The sequence below is a fragment of the Mus musculus genome, chromosome 8 (genome assembly GCF_000001635.26).
Source record: "Mus musculus strain C57BL/6J chromosome 8, GRCm38.p6 C57BL/6J".
In the NCBI taxonomy this organism is placed as follows: domain Eukaryota; kingdom Metazoa; phylum Chordata; class Mammalia; order Rodentia; family Muridae; genus Mus; species Mus musculus.
This window is the reverse complement of record NC_000074.6, coordinates 20,497,719-20,519,126: the sequence shown is the minus strand read 5'-3', so window position 1 is coordinate 20,519,126 and position 21,408 is coordinate 20,497,719. Positions and strand designations below refer to the sequence as shown.

The window sequence follows — 21,408 nt, the reverse complement described above, 5'->3', positions numbered from 1 at the left end:
ATTTAGCATCGGTAAAGATCCTTTCCCAATCTGTTGGTGGCCTTTTTGTCTTATTAACAGTGTCTTTTGCTTTACAGAAGATTAGCAATTTTATGAGGTCCCATTTGTCGATTCTTGATCTTACAGCACAAGCCATTGCTGTTCTATTCAGGAATTGTTCCCCTGTGCCCATATCTCCAAGGCTTTTCCCCACTTTCTCCTCTATAAGTTTCAGTGTCTCTGGTTTATGTGGAGTTCCTTAATCCACTTAGATTTGACCTTAGTACAAGGAGATAGGAATGGATCAATTCGAATTCTTCTACATGTTAACCTCCAGTTGTGCCAGCACCATTTGTTGAAAATGCTGTCGTTTTTTCCACTGGATGGTTTTAGCTCCCTTGTCAAAGATCAAGTGACCATAGGTGTGTGGGGTTATTTCTGGGTCTTCAATTCTATTCCATTGATCTACATGTACGTCATTGTACTAGTACCATGCAGTTTTTATCACAATTGCTCTGTAGTACAGCTTTAGGTTAGGAATGGTGATTCCACCAGAGGTTCTTTTATCCATGAGAAGAGTTGCTATCCTAGGTTTTTTGTTATTCCAGATGAATTTGCAGATTGCTCTTTCTAATTCGTTGAAGAATTGAGTTGGAATTTTAATGGGGATTGCAGTGAATCTGTACATTGCTTTTGGCAAGACAGCCATTTTTACTATATTGATCCTGCCAATCCATGAGCATGGGAGATCTTTCCATCTTCTGAGATCTTCTTTAATCTCTTTCTTCAGAGACTTGAAAATCTTATCATACAGATCTTTCACTTCCTTACTTAGAGTCACGTCAAGGTATTTTATATTATTTGTGACTATTGAGAAGGGTGTTGTTCCTCTAATTTCTTTCTCAGCCTGTTTATCTTTTGTGTAGAGAAAGGCCATTGACTTGTTTGAGTAAATTTTATATCCAGCTACTTCACTGAAGCTGTTCATCAGGTTTAGGTGTTCTCTGGTGGAATATTTGGGGTCACTTATATATACTAACATATCATCTGCAAATGGTGATATTTTGGCCTCTTCCTTTTCAATTTGTACAAGTGGATATTATCCCAGAAAGTCAGAATACCCAAAATACAATTTGCAAAACACGTGAACCTCAAGAAGAAGGAATACCAAAGTGTAGATACTTCGATCTTTCTTACCTGGGGGAACAAAATACCAATGGAAGGAGTTACAGAGACAAAGTTCAGAGCAAAGACTGAAGGAAGCACCATCCAGAGACTGCCCCACGTAGGGATCCATCTCATGAACAACCACCAAACCCAGACACTATTGCAGATGCCAAAATTTTGCTGACAGGAGCCTAATATAGGTGTCTCCTGGGAGGCTCTGCCAGTGCCTGACAAATACAGAAGTGGATGCTCACAGTCATTCATTGGATGGAACACAGTGTCCCCAATGAAGGAGCTAAAGAATGTATCCAAAGAGCTAAAGGGGTCTGTAGCTCTATAGGAGAAACAACAGAAACTAACCAGCACCCCCAGAGCTCTCTGGGACTAAACCACCAACCAAAGAAAACACATGGTGGGACTTGTGTCTCTAGCCGCATATGTAGCAGAGGATGGCTTAATCATTCATCAATGGGAGGAGAGTCCCTTGGTTTTGGGAAGATTCTATGACCTGGTATAGGGGAATGCCAGGGCCAGGAAGTGGCAGTGAGTGGGTTGGGGAGCATGGGGGAAGGGATGATAGGGAATTTTCAGGGAGGAAACTAGGAAAGGGGAAAGCATTTGAAATGTAAATAAATAAAATATCTAATATAAAAATGGACTGCTTCTTCTCATCAGAATCCTCCATGGTGTACAACTCAGCAAGTCTTCCTCTAAAGAGCCAAGTCTACTCTCCTGCAGAAGGCCTCTCTGTGCTCCCAGCCACAGTTTCCACCAAGCCATGCTGCCTGCCAGGCAAGCCAAAGACTCTTCTCCCAGAGGGAGACCCAGCTGGGGCTCTCTTCCTCCCTCTTTTCCCTTTGGCTCTGGGTAAGATCCAGCCCTCAGGCCCCAACTCCAGTCTCAGCTCTTCTGAGGCATCCAGTGGCATCTGGAATGTCCAAGAGCCTGAGAACCTGTTGTCCTCAACTCTCTGCCAACTGGCAGGTCTACAGGAAGCTCAGGCTGTGCTCCCCTAATCTTGGAGAAGGGTCCTAGGGCTTCTTGCAACCTGACGCCCTCCTGGCACCAGCATGCATTGCACACAGTCAAAACTGCTCACATCCCACCTCACCCAGGGGCCCAAGCCCTGAGCCAGATGTAGGCCACCCTTTAACCCACTAACTAATGGACCCTTTGGGCTCTCAGAGACTTAACCATCAACTAAAGAACATACACAGTTGGGCTCTAAGTCTATATGCACATAGGTAGCAGATGTGCAGCTTGGTCTTCGTGTGGCCCTTGCTAAAAAATCTGGAGTAGGGGCTATCTCAAAAGGGGTCGCCTAAATGCAGGATATACTGTTCTAGCTGGACTGCCCTGACTGGACTCAGTGGGAGTGGAAGCACCTAGCCTCCAGAGATTTCATGTTCCAGGTTTGGAAGATGACCAGGTGGCCCCCACCCACTCAAGAGGAAAAGGGGAGGGTAAGAAGGGGCAAGGGTTGTGGGAGTGACAGACTGGGAGGGAACAGTGAGCAGGATGTGAAGTAAACAAGTAAAAAATAAAAAGAAATAAAAAAAAAACATTTTCCAGAAAACATCACATGGCACAACCGAGACTCCAATAAAACAATAATTTTTGACTTCAGTCTTCTATCAGATAAAACATTTTATTTATATATAAAATTTTTATATTTACATACACATAATAAACTTCCTCCTCACACACTTTGTCTTCATATATCAGTGTGTGTTGGAGTGTTCAGCTCCAGCGGAATCTAGAAGAAAAGCAAGAATTATCAATTGTATCATCAGCCACATCATTGGTGGCACTGTCAGGAGCAGCAGCATCAGCAGCATCAGTGTCATTATCATCAGGATCAATGTAATGAGAAACAGTGAGAAGGTGGAGGCTTGTTTTGTTAATTTTATTCTCAGATGTTGCTTCCTTTGGAAAGTTTGTTTCCAGGCTGATACTATCCTCACAAGTCAGAGTTCAGAAGAGCAGAGATAAATAGACACCAATGTTTAATAGACACTAATGTTTTCAATGGGAGTGAAAAAAATTTTCCTCATTCCAGGATGGGAGACAACCAAGTACCATGGTCAGTTGTGTTGGTCTAAACTGGTTTTGTTACACTATGTGAAGTATTTTCAATAAGTTGAGAAAAGGAAACAATGTTTTCTGATTCTAGGTAATGCTCAAATAGCATGAAATGTATTAATCATGACTATTAGTATCAAAGATATCTACTTTTCTATCTAAAATAAAAGTTCATCTATTTTGAGCAACTACTGTGGTCCACCTTACCGGGTTTATCTTTTCTCTTGGAGGGAGGTCCTTGGCCATTTTCTTCGTAGCACACTTGCGAATTCCATTTCTAATCCACATCATCGTTGATAACAGGAATGTAAGAAACCACATCAAGGGCATTACCGGCAGCAGTAGCATATCTGGTTCCCAAAGAAAACCAGGTACCTGGACAGTGGACCTGCTATGGCCAGTGTGATCAGATGACTCTAAAGCGTCATAAAAGTCCTCAGCTATATCTTCATCTGGGTCAGCAACAGGACTGGGTTCCTCACCTGAAGAAAGAATAGCATACTTGTCTTATGCTCCAAGCAGTGTCAGAACATTCAGGGCAGTTCTTTCTTTTTTTTGTCCAATTTTTTTTAGGTATTTAGCTCATTTACATTTCCAATGCTATACCAAAAGTCCCCCATAGCCACCCACCCCCACTCCCCTACCCACCCACTCCCCCTTTTTGGCCCTGGCGTTCCCCTGTACTGGGGCATATAAAGTGCGTGTCCAATGGGCCTCTCTTTCCAGGGATGGCCGACTAGGCCATCTTTTGATACATATGCAGCTAGAGTCAAGAGCTCCGGGGTACTGGTTAGTTCATAATGTTGTTCCACCTATAGGGTTGCAGATCCCTTTAGCTCCTTGGTTACATTCTCTAGCTCCTCCATTGGGAGCTGTGAGCATCCACTTCTGTGTTTGCTAGGCTCCGGCATAGTCTCACAAGAGACAGCTACATCTGGTTCCTTTCGATAATATCTTGCTAGTGTATGCAATGGTGTCAGCGTTTGCATGCTGATTATGGGGTGGATCCCTGGATATGGCAGTCTCTACATGGTCCATCCTTTCATCTCAGCTCCAAACTTTGTCTGGGACACATGCTCCACTATGTTCATAGCAGCCTTATTTATAATAGCCAGAAGCTGGAAGGAACCCAGATGCCCCTCAACAGAGGAATGGATACAGAAAATGTGGTACATCTACACAATGGAGTACTACTCAGCTATTAAATGAATGAATTTATGAAATTCCTAGGCAAATGGATGGACCTGGAGGGCATCATCCTGAGTGAGGTAACACATTCACAAAGGAACTCACACAATATGTACTCACTGATAAGTGGATATTAGCCCCAAACCTATGATACCCAAGATATAAGATACAATTTGCTAAACACATGAAACTCAAGAAAAATGAAGACTGACGTGTGGACACTATGCCCCTCCTTAGAAGTGGGAACAAAACACCCATGGAAGGAGTTACAGAGACAAAGTTTGGAGCTGACATAAAAGGATGGACCATGTAGAGACTGCCATATCCAGGTCAGTTCTTTCAATGGAATCTAAAGAACATCAAGTGCAGGTACCAGGAGTAGGCTCTGGGACACAATGGGGTGTGGCCCTTGCATGCTCCATGTAAAAATCTGAATCAGTTATGAAGTCCAACCCAATGTCACTACCTGTTTCTGAGTCATATTTTTCATCAGATTCAGAACTGTCATAAGGACATGGGGAAGGAATTTTACCAATATCAGAAGGAGCAGGACTGTCAGGAGCACATTGTGAAGGACTTGGTTCTATGTCAGCAGGAATCCTGGAGTCAGCAGCACAGGTGGAATGAGTCGGCTCAACATCAGCAGGAGCACCCCTGTCAGGAGCAAGTTGTGAAGGAGTTGGTTCTATGTGAGCAGGAGCCCTGCTGTCAGCAGCACAGGTGGAATGAGTTGGCTCAATGACTGCAGGATCCTCACAGTCAGGAGCACACTGGGAAGTAGTTGGATCAACATCAGCAGGAGCACCACTGTCAGGAACAAGTTGTGAAGTAGTTGGCTCAACATCAGCAGTAGCCCCATTGACAGCAGCACAGGTGGAAGAATTTGGCTCAGCATCAGCAGGAGCCCTGCTGTCAGCAGCACAGGTGGAATGAGTTGGCTCAATGACTGCAGGATCCTCACAGTCAGGAGCACACTGGGAAGAAGTAGTTGGCTCATTATTAGCAGGAGCCCCATTGACAGCAGCACAGGTGGAAGAATTTGGCTCAGCATCAGCAGGAGCCCTGCTGTCAGCAGCACAGGTGGAATGAGTTGGCTCAATGACTGCAGGATCCTCACAGTCAGGAGCACACTGGGAAGAAGTAGTTGGCTCAACATCAGCAGTAGCCCCATTGACAGCAACACAGGTGGAAGAATTTGGCTCAGCATCAGCAGGAGCCCTGCTGTCAGCAGCACAGGTGGAATGAGTTGGCTCAATGACTGCAGGATCCTCACAGTCAGGAGCACACTGGGAAGAAGTAGTTGGCTCATCATCAGCAGGAGCCCCATTGACAGCAGCACAGGTGGAAGAATTTGGCTCAGCATCAGCAGGAGCCCTGCTGTCAGCAGCACAGTTGGAATGAGTTGGCTCAATGACTGCAGGATCCTCACAGTCAGGAGCACACTGGGAAGTAGTTGGCTCAAAATCAGCAGGAGCACCACAGTCAGGAACAAGTTGTGAAGTAGTTGGCTCAACATCAGCAGGAGCCCCATTGACAGCAGCACAGGTGGAAGAATTTGGCTCAGCATCAGCAGGAGCCCTGCTGTCAGCAGCACAGGTGGAATGAGTTGGCTCAATGACTGCAGGATCCTCACAGTCAGGAGCACACTGGGAAGTAGTAGTTGGCTCAACATCAGCAGGAGCCCCATTGACAGAAGCACAGGTGGAAGAATTTGGCTCAGCATCAGCAGGAGCCCTGCTGTCAGCATCACAGGTGGAATGAGTTGGCTCAATGACTGCAGGATCCTCACAGTCAGGAGCACACTGGGAAGAAGTAGTTGGCTCAACATTAGCAGGAGCCCCATTGACAGAAGCACAGGTGGAAGAATTTGGCTCAGCATCAGCAGGAGCCCTGCTGTCAGCAGCACAGGTGGAATGAGTTGGCTCAATGACTGCAGGATCCTCACAGTCAGGAGCACACTGGGAAGAAGTAGTTGGCTCAACACCAGCAGGAGCCCCATTGACAGCAGCACAGGTAGAAGAATTTGGCTCAGCATCAGCAGGAGCCCTGCTGTCAGCAGCACAGGTGGAATGAGTTGGCTCAATGACTGCAGGATCCTCACAGTCAGGAGCACACTGGGAAGAAGTAGTTGGCTCAACATCAGCAGGAGCCCCATTGACATTAGCACAGGTGGAAGAATTTGGCTCAGCATCAGCAGGAGCCCTGCTGTCAGCAGCACAGTTGGAATGAGTTGGCTCAATGACTGCAGGATCCTCACAGTCAGGAGCACACTGGGAAGAAGTAGTTGGCTCAACATCAGCAGTAGCCCCATTGACAGCAGCACAGGTGGAAGAATTTGGCTCAGCATCAGCAGGAGCCCTGCTGTCAGCAGCACAGGTGGAATGAGTTGGCTCAATGACTGCAGGATCCTCACAGTCAGGAGCACACTGGGAAGAAGTAGTTGGCTCAACATCAGCAGGAGCCCCATTGACAGCAGCACAGGTGGAAGAATTTGGCTCAGCATCAGCAGGAGCCCTGCTGTCAGCAGCACAGGTGGAATGAGTTGGCTCAATGACTGCAGGATCCTCACAGTCAGGAGCACACTGGGAAGAAGTAGTTGGCTCAACACCAGCAGGAGCCCCATTGACAGCAGCACAGGTAGAAGAATTTGGCTCAGCATCAGCAGGAGCCCTGCTGTCAGCAGCACCGGTGGAATGAGTTGGCTCAATGTCACCAGGAGCCTCAAGCACATGAATTCTATGCTTCCGAGGAAAGGTACGGAAAATAGGTGGTTTATTTCCTCGCACCTATAAGGAAAATTGGCAATGTTACTTTTGATTTAAAGTTTCACTGATTTTATTCATTTTATCACCTGTCTGCTAATGTCAGAATCTTGATTTATAGTCCCCAAAATGTTTCTGTATTCATACCAACTTCATCACTAAGGACACTATCTGATATTTAGCAACCTCTGCTTCCTTTGTGCATGATGAGTAAAAGGCCCAGAGTATCTAGAAATCTTAGATGGGGACCTGCTTAGTGTTATGCTTTTATCTTCTGCTCTTTGCTACCTCACATCATCATTCTCTACAAAATGGAAAGACATAAAAAGAAAGGACAAAGTGTGTCCTCTCCTGTCTTTATGACCTGAATTTTGAATTCGAGCCAGATGAGGTGAATGGGGCAGTGAGGTGCTCTGAAAACAAAAGGAACCTCTCTCTTCTGCAGTACACTAACCCTTCCCCAATGAATGATCTTCCACAGTTGTCCATTAGATACCTGGGATATCAGAACAGTGGAGCTGAATTGTAAAATGCATGAATCAAGTATGTCACTACCTACACCAGAGGGGAATTGCTGAGTTCCATGGATGGATTCTATATATGCCTTCCAAAATCTCACCTATTAGCTCTATGTCAAAGTAACTTTTATGCACTAGGTGTAATTGTAATCTTTGATGCTTACTACCTCCATCTGAGTGATAACCTAGACCTAGTCCTGGAAGCTTCTAGCCTCTGTGAAGCTTAGCATAGGCCTAGAATATTTTCTGCCTCTCATACTTACTGCTGAATAAGCACACCGTTATTTCTGGTTCTTTTTCATCTCTGGCTGACTGGTTCAACTCAGGTGTTCTAGCTCAAAGCTGCTCCCCATGCTAACTGATTCAGTCTGGATTCTCTCTTGGCCTCTGATGTTTTTTGTTCTGCTTGACCTCAAACTAACTAGCAATTTTTTTCTAATCTTCTGACTCCTTCATATTCTCTGGTTCATTCTGCCTTCACCCGTGTCTTGCTGGTTCTCTCTTCAATGAATCTCTCTAAATCTGTCTGGGTAAAAATGCCTCCTCTCTCTGTTTCTCTCTGCACTACCTCTCAAGTAGCTTCCCTTTCCTTTCTTCTTGAGAGAGTTGGACACATTCTATTTAATCAAAACTTTCTCTGATTCCTCAACTTCTCTGCCATGCAATTAGACATCACTTTCAGACAAGGTGCTTCATTCTACAAACTAACTTTACCTTGATTGTTTAGGATTATGGTGTTTACTAAGGAGGTGTCTGTATTCTGGCTAGAGGGATTAAAGTTTGGTGCAAAGGCTGAGTCACACAATAACTAGACAAGAGTTTATTGAGTAAACAACACAATCAAACACAAGCACAGCATGATCAGCTATCCTGCATCACCATGACTGTTGTTACACAGAGAGGATGAATATAATGACTTGATCCAGCACCTCTGTGGTGGCTTGAATGTCAGAGGCCCATAGGCTCATATAATGCTTGCTCTCCAGATGGCTGACCTATTCTGGAAAGGATTAGAAGTTGTGGCCTTTTTGTTGGATATGTGTAACTGGGATGGGCTTTAAGATTACACTAGACAGGTGCCATTCTCGTAAAGTTCTCTCTTTCCTGTGTAGGTCAATATGTGATCATTCTGCTGCTGCTTCAGTACCATGCCTGCTGCCTGAGCCATGATGGTGATGTGTGCATTCCACTGGAACCATGAGCCCAACTTCAAACACACCCGTTCTTCTGGAAGTTGTCTTTCTCACGGTCTTTTCTTACAGCCATAGAAAGTAACTAACATAACCATTATCTAGGTACAGTAGGAGTGACTTCAAATGTCTGAAGGATTCATTCCAAGCTGTGAAGGGGTTTTGCCCAGTGGATTTGGTCACAAAACAAGTGATCAAATTCCATAATGCTAGCTTAGATAGGCTACCCAGAGCACTCACTGATTCAACCAGATACACTTAGGAAATGTGAGTGTTGAAAGTGGATTTGATGCGGCATGGCAAATAAGGTCTCCATATATTTGTTGCTCCTTACACCCCCATGAAATTCATAACTTAGCAGCCACCTTTTACCCTTCAGTACCAGGTTTGAGGATGGGATATGCTACTTACATGAAAAAGTCACACTCCAAAACATACTCTGCATCATCAAACAATATAACACAGAGAAGGTTCAACAAAATGAGTTAAGCAGCACTGTTGATCAAAGGGAAAGGATGAGGAAGCATGCAATCTCTGTGTCTTCAAACTGTTCAAATGTTAGAATTTAGTTCACTCGATTCACTGAGAAACGGACTTGAATACAGCAAAGCATGTGGAATTTTCAGACATAGGCACGTTTTCATACACCACGTGTTACCGGACTCATTATCCCCTTCCTCATTGTGTAAATATGCTTGGGACAGTTATTAAAGAAGAATAAAGGACCATATGATGCAAAATTAAATTTCCAGGACATCTGCCACTTCCATGAAGATAACACTGAAGATAAAGGAGAGGACCCTGAAGAGGTTTCCCTGAATTGTTAGTCACACAACAGGTGTATATTAACAGCATTTATTTACCAGTATACTTAAATTCATGATTCAAAATAATCTTTATCTTAGGGGTTTGTGCACATGTGGTTACATTACTCTGCTTATGTTATGCTTGTGTGTGTATTTCTCCCCTCCCTCTCTCTGTCTCTCTGTCTCTCTCTCTCTCTTTTGTGTTTCTGTATGTGTGTGTGTGTGTGTGTGTGTGTGTGTGTGTAGACTGGAGAGAAATTTCAGGAGCTGGATATCTTCTTCCACAGAGTTAGAAAGAGGCTCTGATCATTTCTGCTGCTCTCTATGGTCTAATCTTTCTAGCTTGTCTTTCAGGGCTGTTCTACTCTCTTAGCCTCCAATCTGGATTTAAGGGTGCAGAGATTACAGGCTTTTTCCTTTTTTCAGGATGAAATTCAGCTTATTAGGGTTCCAAGGCAAGTGCACTAACCCACTGAGCCACCTGGTTGCTATATTTTATGTATATATACATGTATGAGTCCATGTATGTGTGTATATTTTTATACATATACATGTGTATATGAATGTGTATATATGTATATATATTATGCATTTATATTCTAGTTTTAAAATAAAGGGAGAGAGAGAGAGAGAGAGAGAGAGAGAGAGAGTGTTTGGTTGTTACCCGTTTACAATGCAAATGAAATGGAGAAAAGTATGAATTTCTCATTGACATGAAAACATTTCCTTTGCCCCAAGCTAGTTAGCCTCTTTGAAACATGCCTGTGTCATTGTCACCCCTGTCTGGCTGTACCTCTTCATAAAGACTTATATTGGGTATTCTCTTAGCATGCAATAGAGAACTGTTATTATCTAGCTCAGGTCCATTTTTTTTTTTTATAAATTTTATACGTATTACACTGCAATTGCCACATAGGCTTCTGGGAAGTTTGTGTTAGTTTGATTTTATGCAAGTTTAATATCAGAAAATAGCATCTATTTTATTTCAATCACATAATTCATTTCTTTGAAGAAAGGAAACTACCTTTGGCTAAGTTGTGCCTGGCATATATCACTGCTTTAATGATATTGTGGATTGTATTCTAATAATTGGTATATAAAAGAAGTTGCTTCATTTCATGTCAACTGTAACTAATCTGTGGTTACCATATCCTTCCCCATTATTATGTACATTCTGTATCATCATAAAAATTCTATTTAGGGGAAATGTGTTTGTATTAGGAATGTTAGTTTTGAAAACTCTAACGGCTTTTCACTGAACTTGAAGATGATTGCCAAGTGAATTTTTGTGCATAAAATTTACCTGAATTCTACCTTCTTGCTTAGTTCTCTCTAGAACAAAATTTACTCGGTTCATCACATATTGTAGCTAATATTAACTTGGAAACTAAATTGAGCTAGGCTAAAAAGAAGGAACAGTTGAGTTTGGTTTCTGACAATATGAAGTCTACACTTTCTAAAGGTTTCACTGGGTGTAATAATTACATCTAATCTGACCCTTTCTTAATGGTGAATTTAGAGGGCTTACATTAAGATAATTAGCTAGCTGTTAACAGTAGGCAGTGGAGGAAGTGGTGTAAGATCTGCAAACAGACCCTCCTGTTTGCTTTGTAACTTCTCAGTGGGGATTATAACAGAAAAGAGGGCTATTATTCTTTAACTTGTTTCTGTAGTTGCTGTGACAAAATGTCTGATGGGAAAGTCAGTCAGTTACTTCCAGCAAGGCAACAGGGTGTCCCAGTTTGTGGCACTATTCTATTGCTTCTCACATGCTGGTAGACCAGGAAACAAATAACACAGAACTGGTACCACATGTAGTCATAACCATGAAAACCTACCACTGACAACCTTGTGCTACCTAGGCCATATCCCGAATGTTAAACCCTCTCCCTAAGTGTGGCCCAGTATTAAAACCCAGGAGAAGTCATCTCTCTCTGTCTGAACCTCCCATGCACTGGGTAACAGGTGTGTCATGTTATAAACACACACACACATACACACACACACTTTTTATATACTCTGTGTGTGTCTCTGTGTGTGTGTGTGTCTGTGCGTGTATGTGTGTTCATACTAAAGCATTTTCAGACAATGTGTAAATCAGGGTCAGCGAGATGGCTAAGTAGATAAAGGTACTTGTCACCATGACAAACATCTTGAACTTGATACCTGAGACTGAAATAGTGGAAGGAGAAGACTGACTCCTATTAGTTATCATTTGATACCCACAATTCACCTTCCTTGAATTGCCTTCCTCTACTTCCCATATCAATTATGAACAGGGTGTCCTTGAACTGACAAAGACAATCCTGCCTGATTTGTGGGTTCATGAATTAAAGGTGTGCCCAGCATACCGAGTCTCTATTGTGCACACCCTGCCTATTAGTCCTTTGGACTTCAATAGGTAAAATGTGAAGGCTGAGGCCTGGGTCCCGGAAGTTAACAATTATCCTAAGACTGACTACTTACTTCCCCTTATGATTCTTTTAATCGTTTTCATATCAAACATATTCACTGTAGGAGCTAGAAAAGGGGGTTGAGGAGTTTTTAACATGTTTTGTTCTTGCATAGCACCTGGGTTTGATTTGTAATACATAACCGTTTGCTCACAAAATTCTGGAACACCAAGTCCATGAGATGAAATAACCTCTTCTGATGTCTGTGGGACACACACACACATGGGACACAGAAAGAATACACATGCAAAGCATTCACACACTTAAAGTCAGTCGATCTAAGAAGAGAAACACAAGTATTGGTTGCTTCCATGTTGACTGTACCTAATTCCAGGAGCCTGTATTATTTACTTTTTGTCATTTTATGAATTCTTCTCACTGTGTTACAAACATGCCCATTTTTTTGGTTTCTTTCTTGTTGTTTCCATAGTCTAATTTCCTAACACTTACATTTTAACACAGTGGTTCTCAACCTATCTGTCATGACCAATTGGAGGAGGTGCACAGAACAGGCTCACACAAGTTGCCTAAGAAAGTCTGAAAACACTGATAGGACATTACAACTGATAACATTATCAAACCTACAGTTATGGAGCAGCAACAAAAACAATTTTATGGTTGGGAGTCACCACAACATGAGGAACTCTATTAAAGAAAGGGTCACAGAATTAGGGAGGTAGGGAAGCACTACCTAATACAGAGCCTGACAAGGAGTGAGGATATGAAGGAGATGAGGGGACTGTTCAAGCTAGGTTTCTCTTCCCTGACACTACTTGCAGTACTCAACCACAGGCACACACATCCAACATTTTCCTTCATAACAAGCAAATATGTTACTTATCAAATGGGGGAGAATTAACATTAGGGATGCTTTTTCTTCATAAGTGTTAGTTATTGGCTCTCCCCAAGAACACACATAAACTCCAGAACTCCAAAAACCCACAAAATCCTTTTGCATCCTCCTCTGTGGTCTATGTAAAGTTTTGCTAGATTCTTCCAGCAATGCAAAGGTATAGAGTTAACTTTTTGTTTGGTTGTGAAATTAACTCTTTTCTTTTGGGGTGCATGCTTTCAAATCAACTACTTCTTAGTAATCATGGGGTATTGACACATAAAAAATAAAAACTGTAATTAAACATGAAATATTTTCTAATACGCTTATCTATTTTCAAATTGCTAGGATATCATCAAGATGTAAAAATATTTAGGCTAGACTAGATTAAGAGAAAATCATGAAATGAGAAACAGGATATTGTTCTTCCGGGTTGAGACTAAGCTTAATTCATTATGTGCCAAATTTTCTCCATCTTATATAAGATGATCATTAATATTGCTAAAACCTCTTTTGGCATTCTTTCTCCTCCATTGCTGGGGGGAACAAAATGCACAGTTTACCATTTTAAATAAATGCCAGTTAAATTGCCACTGCTATCCTTATCATAGTACCTGTGGAACTACTTTATAGAAACACATTGGATCACTTAGTCACATTCAAAAATCATTAAAATGTCACTTATCAGTCACACATCCCCTCACTCTAGGGCTAGAGGTTATACAGAAACAAGTTTCCTAAACTCCAGTATCTCATAGTGATTAAGTAGCCTCATACTGAATATGGATGTATCTAAATAAAATACTACAATATTTTAAGTGTTTGAATATGGCACAAAGAATATACATGTATATTTCAAAAATAAGAAAAAGAAGAACTTATATGGATGTATATAGCAATTGACTCTCTGCTTCTAGAAATGCTGGCTAACTGGGGAAGGACAGTTATTGTTTAACTAGATGAAGAACTTTCAACATACCCTTATAAGAATCAAATAGAAAATGCTCTAATCTCTTCATAAGGCAAATTTGATGAACATAATTGCTAAATATCCACAATTTCTTCTCAGTCTAAAAACAGATGAAAGAGAGAAACCAAAGAGAGGCTCTCATATATGATCCTGAAATAGGAGTGCCCAAGGGTAGATAAAACTTATGGGCATTCTGCTGGGGGTAAAGGCACTTTGGAGATTGCTGGATCATTGAAATATCTGGACTTACTAAATGGTATTCTGGTCTATTATCACGGTCACATTTTTAAGTCAGTCTAATGTGTATTCATTTCTGCAAACATTACTTTGTCAAACATCAAACACCTTCTATTATGTGAGAACTGCACTCAGTCTTCACTCCCTATGTCTCTTGAGTCCATTCTCATATTGGGCCACTACTACCCATAAGGACTTACTGCTCACTTGCAATTGATAGAAAGATCCACATCTACAATATGGTTTTCTCTGAATCACCTTTTCCATATAAAACTGGGATAGTTAGACTACTGCTGAATTAAGACAATTCATAAGAAACTTGATTTCACAGAGAAGCATTTTACCTTGATACAGGAAGTATACCTGACATCTTCTGCTTTTGAACACCTAAAAACAACAATGGGAGGTTTGTCAGGGAGCCATTAGAATGCAAATATGCAACCTTCTTTCAACATTAGATGTGTGGCTGGATCTCTTGTTCATGGAGAAAAACCCCAGGCTAACTATCCAGTAAACTTTAGGGATTCTCTGACACCACCTCCAGTCTCACCATAAGGGCCCCAGCATACAGCAGCACATGAGACTGTCAGACCTCATGTGGATTCTGGGTATCCAAACTCTCATTCTCACACATGCATAGCAAGCACTTTATCCATTGGATTTTCCGCCTAGCTATGGATCCTTTTGAGCATTTCATGCTGCATGAGAGATATCATCAGTAATTTCAACATGGTTTGCTCTATAAATAATTATTCAGCTTGTGATTATAGAAAAGTAAAGAGCTGAAATTGTCTTACACAGAGGCAAAGACAGTGTCAGGCTCTGAATTTCATATTTTCTACAGATTAATATATTATAAAATGCACACTACATTCTTACCACAGTGATGTTCTTCTTGTAATTTTCTCATTAACTACAAAAGAGGGAGGCAAAATTTGTCATTAAACAATGGTAGCCATTGCTGAAGCAAATATTTTTGTGACCTGATATGCTTTGACACCATTTATGAAAAGCTTTTAAGATGAATATTGATTTGTAAGCAACAAATATACTAGAACTCTTCCTTTCTTCATTCTTGTATTTTTAAAATAAAAAAAGAAAATTTTATCTAAAGTTACTATTTATAATTAATTGTGCAAAATACCCACAATCCTGAGCCCTATCAGACACAAAAAGTGTCATCTTAGCCTGAAGTGTTATTCCACAGTGAATTGTGTTGCCATTGCTGCTTTCTGTCTCTGCCCTAGGGATGCTGACACAACTCTAAGTGAGCGAACTCATCTTGGACAGAAGTGAAGGGACTTCTCCAAGTATTGACTTGAACTTCCTTCACTGAGGGGAAATATCCATTCCTACAACAGGGAAGCTCAGTCTATGGCTATGCAACATAGCCAAATACAGGAGACCCAAAGCCCTTTGCAAAGGATTTCCAGCTGCAAGTGTGATAAAGCTCTAGAGAGATCAGTGTGTTACTCTACTCTAGATCTTCTGAGGAAGATCCTAAAGGCCCTCAGTTCTAGCACTGGTCCCTAGCTCATGTGCAATGCAAAGAAGCTCAGCATCAACTTCCATTGCTTCCCATGGCATGAGCTGCTGGAAAGACCCCTTAGTAGCTATGCAAACTGAAGTAATGCTCCAGAGAGAAGCATGGAAGACACAATGAAGCAGTAATTCCAAGGGACTAATGCCTCACATGAAACGTTTTTTTATTTATTTCTGCATATAAACCATTGAGTGACTCAGGTTTCACTATATGGAAAAAGCCTGCTCAGCAAACAAGCTAACAAATAAACAATTCTTGTTTACTTCCTTTGCAATATGTAAAACTCCACAGTACCCTGCTGGACATTGCCCATGGCCAGAGCACAGCCTTTGTCCCAAACAAGAAATGGGCTGAGAAAGTGAACCTCTGGAGGACCTTATGCTACACATGTATGGGGCCTCTGTCAATCCTTATCACCAGAAGAAAACTCTAATGCTAAAATAACTTAAAAGAAACTCACCCACATTACACTAATAGTATTTCATCCTATGCTTATGTGAAGAGAGCCATTTAGATTCCTCTACACTATTCTCTGGCTGGTGTTTTCCAAAGGCAAAGTAGGTGCGAGAGATGCTGTGGTGACAGTTGCTGAAAGCATAAACTGTGTGGTATTTCTCCCACTGTGAGAATCATATTCAGACTGAACCAATGGGCCCTTCCATGCTATGCACTACAGGATGATAGGATTTTCTCAACCTTCCTCCTACTGTGGCAGTTTTTTCTGCAAATTATGTCTTGTAGCATGTAAACCAAGTATCACTATATATTTGGTAACTAATAGAACTACAGGGAAAATGTGCTGTCAGAGTAGCCCATATGGAGGCTGTTGCATAGAATACTGAGAATGGCAGTTCTCATTCCACAGCACTACCAACAAAACTCACACACCAGTCAGTTTTTTAAAAGTTCCTATTGAGCCAGTTATTTATTGTATCAGGATATTCACATTAAATGGAAGACAAATAAAAATAACCAGAAGACAATGTATAAATTATCGAATGAGTGGAAATTCAGAAATTCTAGGATGGAAAAAAATCCAGAGTGCCCTTATGACATTAAGTCCTCAAAATACAGTGAAAGTAATTTAATACTCTATTTTTGTTTGCTTAACATAACCACATTTTATGGACACCGATACACATACAACAACATGCAGTCAGTAACATATATCAATTATAAAACTTAAGTAAAAATTCATTTCATACCAAAGTCAACTTGCTGTTATGTAACTAGAGAGGATCTACATTGTAGAATAGGTGAAAAATCTTTTTACTTCTAAAAAGACACTACATGCATCAGTAGTTCATTTTAAATAAACAAACATATTTCAGGTGATACAATTTGAATTTGAAATTTCTTTGAAACAATTCCTAAATAAACCTGAATCCTAAAAATGTTTGGCAGCAAATTAAGAAAGGCTATAACTACTATTGGCATATTTGATTTCCTTAGTTTCTATTCTAGCAGGAACAAAATTCTTTTTATGATTGGGATAGAATCAATAGAGTACTTACTCTTAAACTTACCTGTATTATACTGGACAGTGTTTTTCAAGATAGATTTAAGCTGTCTTGGTGGTCTTGCTTCGCTGTGGCATATTTTAAGAATGTTATTTTAATATTCATATAAAAATTAATCAAAGACTTTGAATACTTTGTTGTTTGATTTCCCAATTTATGCTACATTACAAACCAATAAAATCTATTAACTTGTTCTTCAACTAGTTGATTACATTTGGGGACACTTTCCTTACAACTTCTCCTCATATGGGAGAAGTTAGCATACAAAATATAGCCCTACAAAACCACTCACAGATACAGACAAGCACGCGTGCACACATGCATACACACTAGTACCTCTTCAGCCTTTGTTTTAACAGCTTACAGATTTTTTGTTTTTAATGTATTCACTCAATTTCAGTCTTTGCTCCTGGAAGGGCAAAGTACTTCTCTCATGATACTTTGTGCATATTTCATTGATTATGATGTTACCACACAAGAGGATGCTTTGTGCATCATCAAGTAGATTTCTAGAACTCTAAACAACCCACCACAGCTTTCATAATGTTCAAGCTGCTCCTTCTGTTCTCATGTATGACTGAGTCCTGATATCGTAGTCTGCTTGTTTCTATTCCAAACAAGCATTTCTAGGAACATAATAAGATAGTAACAAGAGCAAAGCACAATAAAATTTAGTTGACACTTGCAGTTTTACTGTGGAACCGTTTAGGATTCCAAATAGAAGTCAACATGTGTATTTTTCAAGGAGTTTCTGAAGAGTTTTAAGTACTGAAGATTTTTGAATCTTCACTTTCAACATTACCTTTGATGATTTTGGGAATTTTCAAACATGGATTCAGTAAGCTATTTAATAATGTTTTGAAAATGTTTGTTGATACATAGCACAAATAAAGAGGACAATATAATTGTCCTCTCTTGTGGAAGTAATGAATCCTAATGAGCACAGAATTACCTTGAAATACAACTTTTCATTTTCTATCAAACCAGTGTCTAACCTAGCATCCTGGACAGGAGTGGATGGGCCTTCAACTCTATGGTCATGTCTAACTGATGTGGAAGACAAATGCCCCCTTTGTAGAGAGATAATTATTAGTTACACTGTCATTCAGATAATCAATTGAGAGTCAAAGGAATCATTCCGGTGGAAAACAGATAATGTGAAGAGATCATTGATGGATGGAACATTCTGGAAGACATGGGTGTCTTCTAACAGCTATGAAAGATGCTACACCTGACAAAAAAGGTCCTTTGCATGTAAAGTAAAGCTCTGTCAGAAGTGGAAAGAAATTTGTTGGCATCCTGTAGTGATGACTGACAACTGAGAATCATCCTAAATTATGTAAACTCTCAGACAAGAGAAATGCCTGAAATGATAGCTCCTAGTGTGGGTCTTAGTTCACGAACTGAATCCAGTAAGGCTTTGAAAAACCAGTGAATCTTAGATGGACATCCATATGCATAGCTAATCCCAGCAGGCTCTTTTTCCAAACTTCAGAGTTGGTTCTTGGAAATGGTGGGTGACTATCGTGTTCATGTTCCTATGAACTACACTGAGCAAGTTTCCAAGCTAAAAAATATATTCATAATATTGTGGGACTTGTAAGACACAGGTCTCAAAGTACTCACAACAAGAATTTGCTTCTTATTTTTGAATTTACCTACTACTAATGAATTGTTAAACCTTACCAGGACAAAGGCCTTTCCTCTTTAAAGTATAAGACTTCTGAAAAGAAAAACAAAATATATCTTATTACAACTATAGAAAAACATTACATATAAAAATGATCAGAATCATTGTTAGTATCAATTTCTATGAGACCAATCTAGGGACTATTCAAGAGTAAATATCCACTTTTAGCAAATTACTTTGCATAGAAATATTCATTCCCTGTATATTTCAAATTGAAGACGACAATAATTTATCAAACATTAATGCCTAACAATATACACACATACACATTTGTAATGATCCTAAATGAACTCTCACAGTCTGATAGTGAGGACAATCCTGACCAGAATAAACAACTGTTTCAAAAATAACTTCTTGTGATTCTTTTTAACTCTGGGCTAATGGTTCTGAAAAGAATTATAGATTGAGTCTGGTGGCACACAATTTGAATCTCAACACTTAGGAGGCAAAAGCAGATGGAGAAACTGTGACTCCCTGGACAAACAGAGCTATATTTAGTGAGACCGTGTCTCAACCCCTCCCCTAAAAAGAGTAAAGTCCAGAGCTGATCTTAAAGATGTTCTCCCCTGAGTGCCAGTCTTTGGCTACAATTAAACCCACATTAAGCAGGCCTGCTGCAGCAGGAACATCCACTGCTCTGCCCAGTTTCCTGGAGACATACACTGTCACCTGATTTCCAATGTCCAGGCAAAGGTAGCCCACGTCAGGATGCCTGTGACAGAAACTACCCGGGATAACCAGTTGGCTAAAGGCCAACATAAGAACACAATCAAAGAGAACTAAATCAATATGACATATCCACAGCCCAGGTATTCTACTATAGCAAGCTCTGGATATCCTAACACAATCAAAGCACAGTAAAATGTCTTTAAATCCAGTCTTATGAAGATGATAGAGGCCTTTAAATGGAGAAATTAATAAATCCTTTAAATATACAGGAAATAGAATCAAACAGGTGAAGAAAATGAATAAAACAATCCAATATCTGCAAATGGTAAATGAAGCAGTAAAGAAAATACAAACTCAGGGAACCTTGGAGATGGAAAACCTAAGAAGGACAACAGAGACAGAAGCACAGCCAACAGAGCAAAAATAATGGAAGAGATGATCTCAGGCATAGATGATATAACAAAAGAAAATGTTAAACCTAAAACAATTTCTGACTCAAAGTATTCAGGTAATCTGTGACACTCTAAAAAAATCTTTTTATGAATAATGGGAATAAACAACAAGTCAAGAGACTACCAGCTCGAAGGACAAGGAAATATTTTCAACAAAATCATAAAAGAAAATTCACCCAAACTAAAGAAAGAATGCCTACCAACGTAGAAAAAGCTTACAAAACACCAACTTCATTGGTGTTCTCAACACATAATCATCTTCCCTCCACATACATCAAAATAACAGGAATTAAAAATCATTGGTTATTGGTAGCTCTCAACACCAGTAAAGTCATTTTCCACAATAAAAAGATATAAGCTGACAGACTGGATATGAAGTCAGCATCTATCATTCTGCTTCATGCAAGAAACATACCTTGGCAAACATACAGAGATATTACCTAAGAATGAAGGACTGTAAAAAGTTTTCCCAAGAAAAGGTACTCAGGATGAAAGCTAAGGAGCAATTGTAATATCTAAATAAAAGAGACTTTCAACCAAAATGAATCAAAAGAGATAGGGAAGGATATTTCACACTCATCAAAAAAAAAAAACACACCAAGATGACTTCTCAATTCTGAATCCCCACATTTACAACTTAAATCCTACTTTTAAAGGTGCTAATGGGGTTTGAGGGCCACAAAGCTAGCAGTGCACAAGCAGTAGAACAGATGAGACAGTGTTCTTTCTGCCTCCATCTGCACCCAGGAGCTGGGGCTGTTCCACAGCCCTCTGTGCATGGGCCCTGCCAGGGTGAGCTGGTCTCCCAGAAGTGCTGACACAGACTTACAGGCCCACAGGAGGGACAAGCTCAACCCAGAGACAGCAAGACCAACTAACACCCCAGATAACCAGATGGCAAAAGGCAAGCCCAAGTACCTAACCAACAGAAAAAAGGCTACATGGCATCATCAGGATCCAGTTCTCACACAAGAGCAAGTCCTGGATACCCCAACATACCGGAAAAGCAAGATTTGGATTGAAAATCACATCTCAGGATGCTGTTAGAGGACTTTCAGGAGGAAATAAATAAGTCCCTTAAAGAAATACAAGAGAACATCGGAAAACAGGTAAAAGAACTTAAAGAAAAAACACAAAATTCCCTTAAATCATTACATGGAAACAAACAAACAGGCAAAGGAATTGAACAAAACCACCCAGGATCCAAAAATAGAAGTAGAAACAAAAAAAGATACCACAAAGGGAGACAGCTCTGGAGATAGAAAACCTAGGAAAGAGGTCAGGAGTTATAGATGCAAGCATCACCAACAAAATACAAGAGATAGAAGGGAGAATCTCAGGTGCAGAAGA

General features: G+C 40.5%; 1 long non-coding RNA gene across 1 annotated transcript; it reads right to left on the bottom strand.

The window, feature by feature from the left end:
• Positions 1–7,077: 7,077 nt before the first annotated feature.
• Positions 7,078–17,319, bottom strand: Gm40467. The gene is made up of 4 exons (XR_870184.3): positions 17,254–17,319; positions 15,064–15,097; positions 14,529–14,571; positions 7,078–7,202 (listed from the first exon to the last, which is right to left on the bottom strand). It is a non-coding gene; the product is annotated as a predicted gene, 40467 (long non-coding RNA).
• Between the last annotated feature and the right edge of the window lie 4,089 nt (positions 17,320–21,408).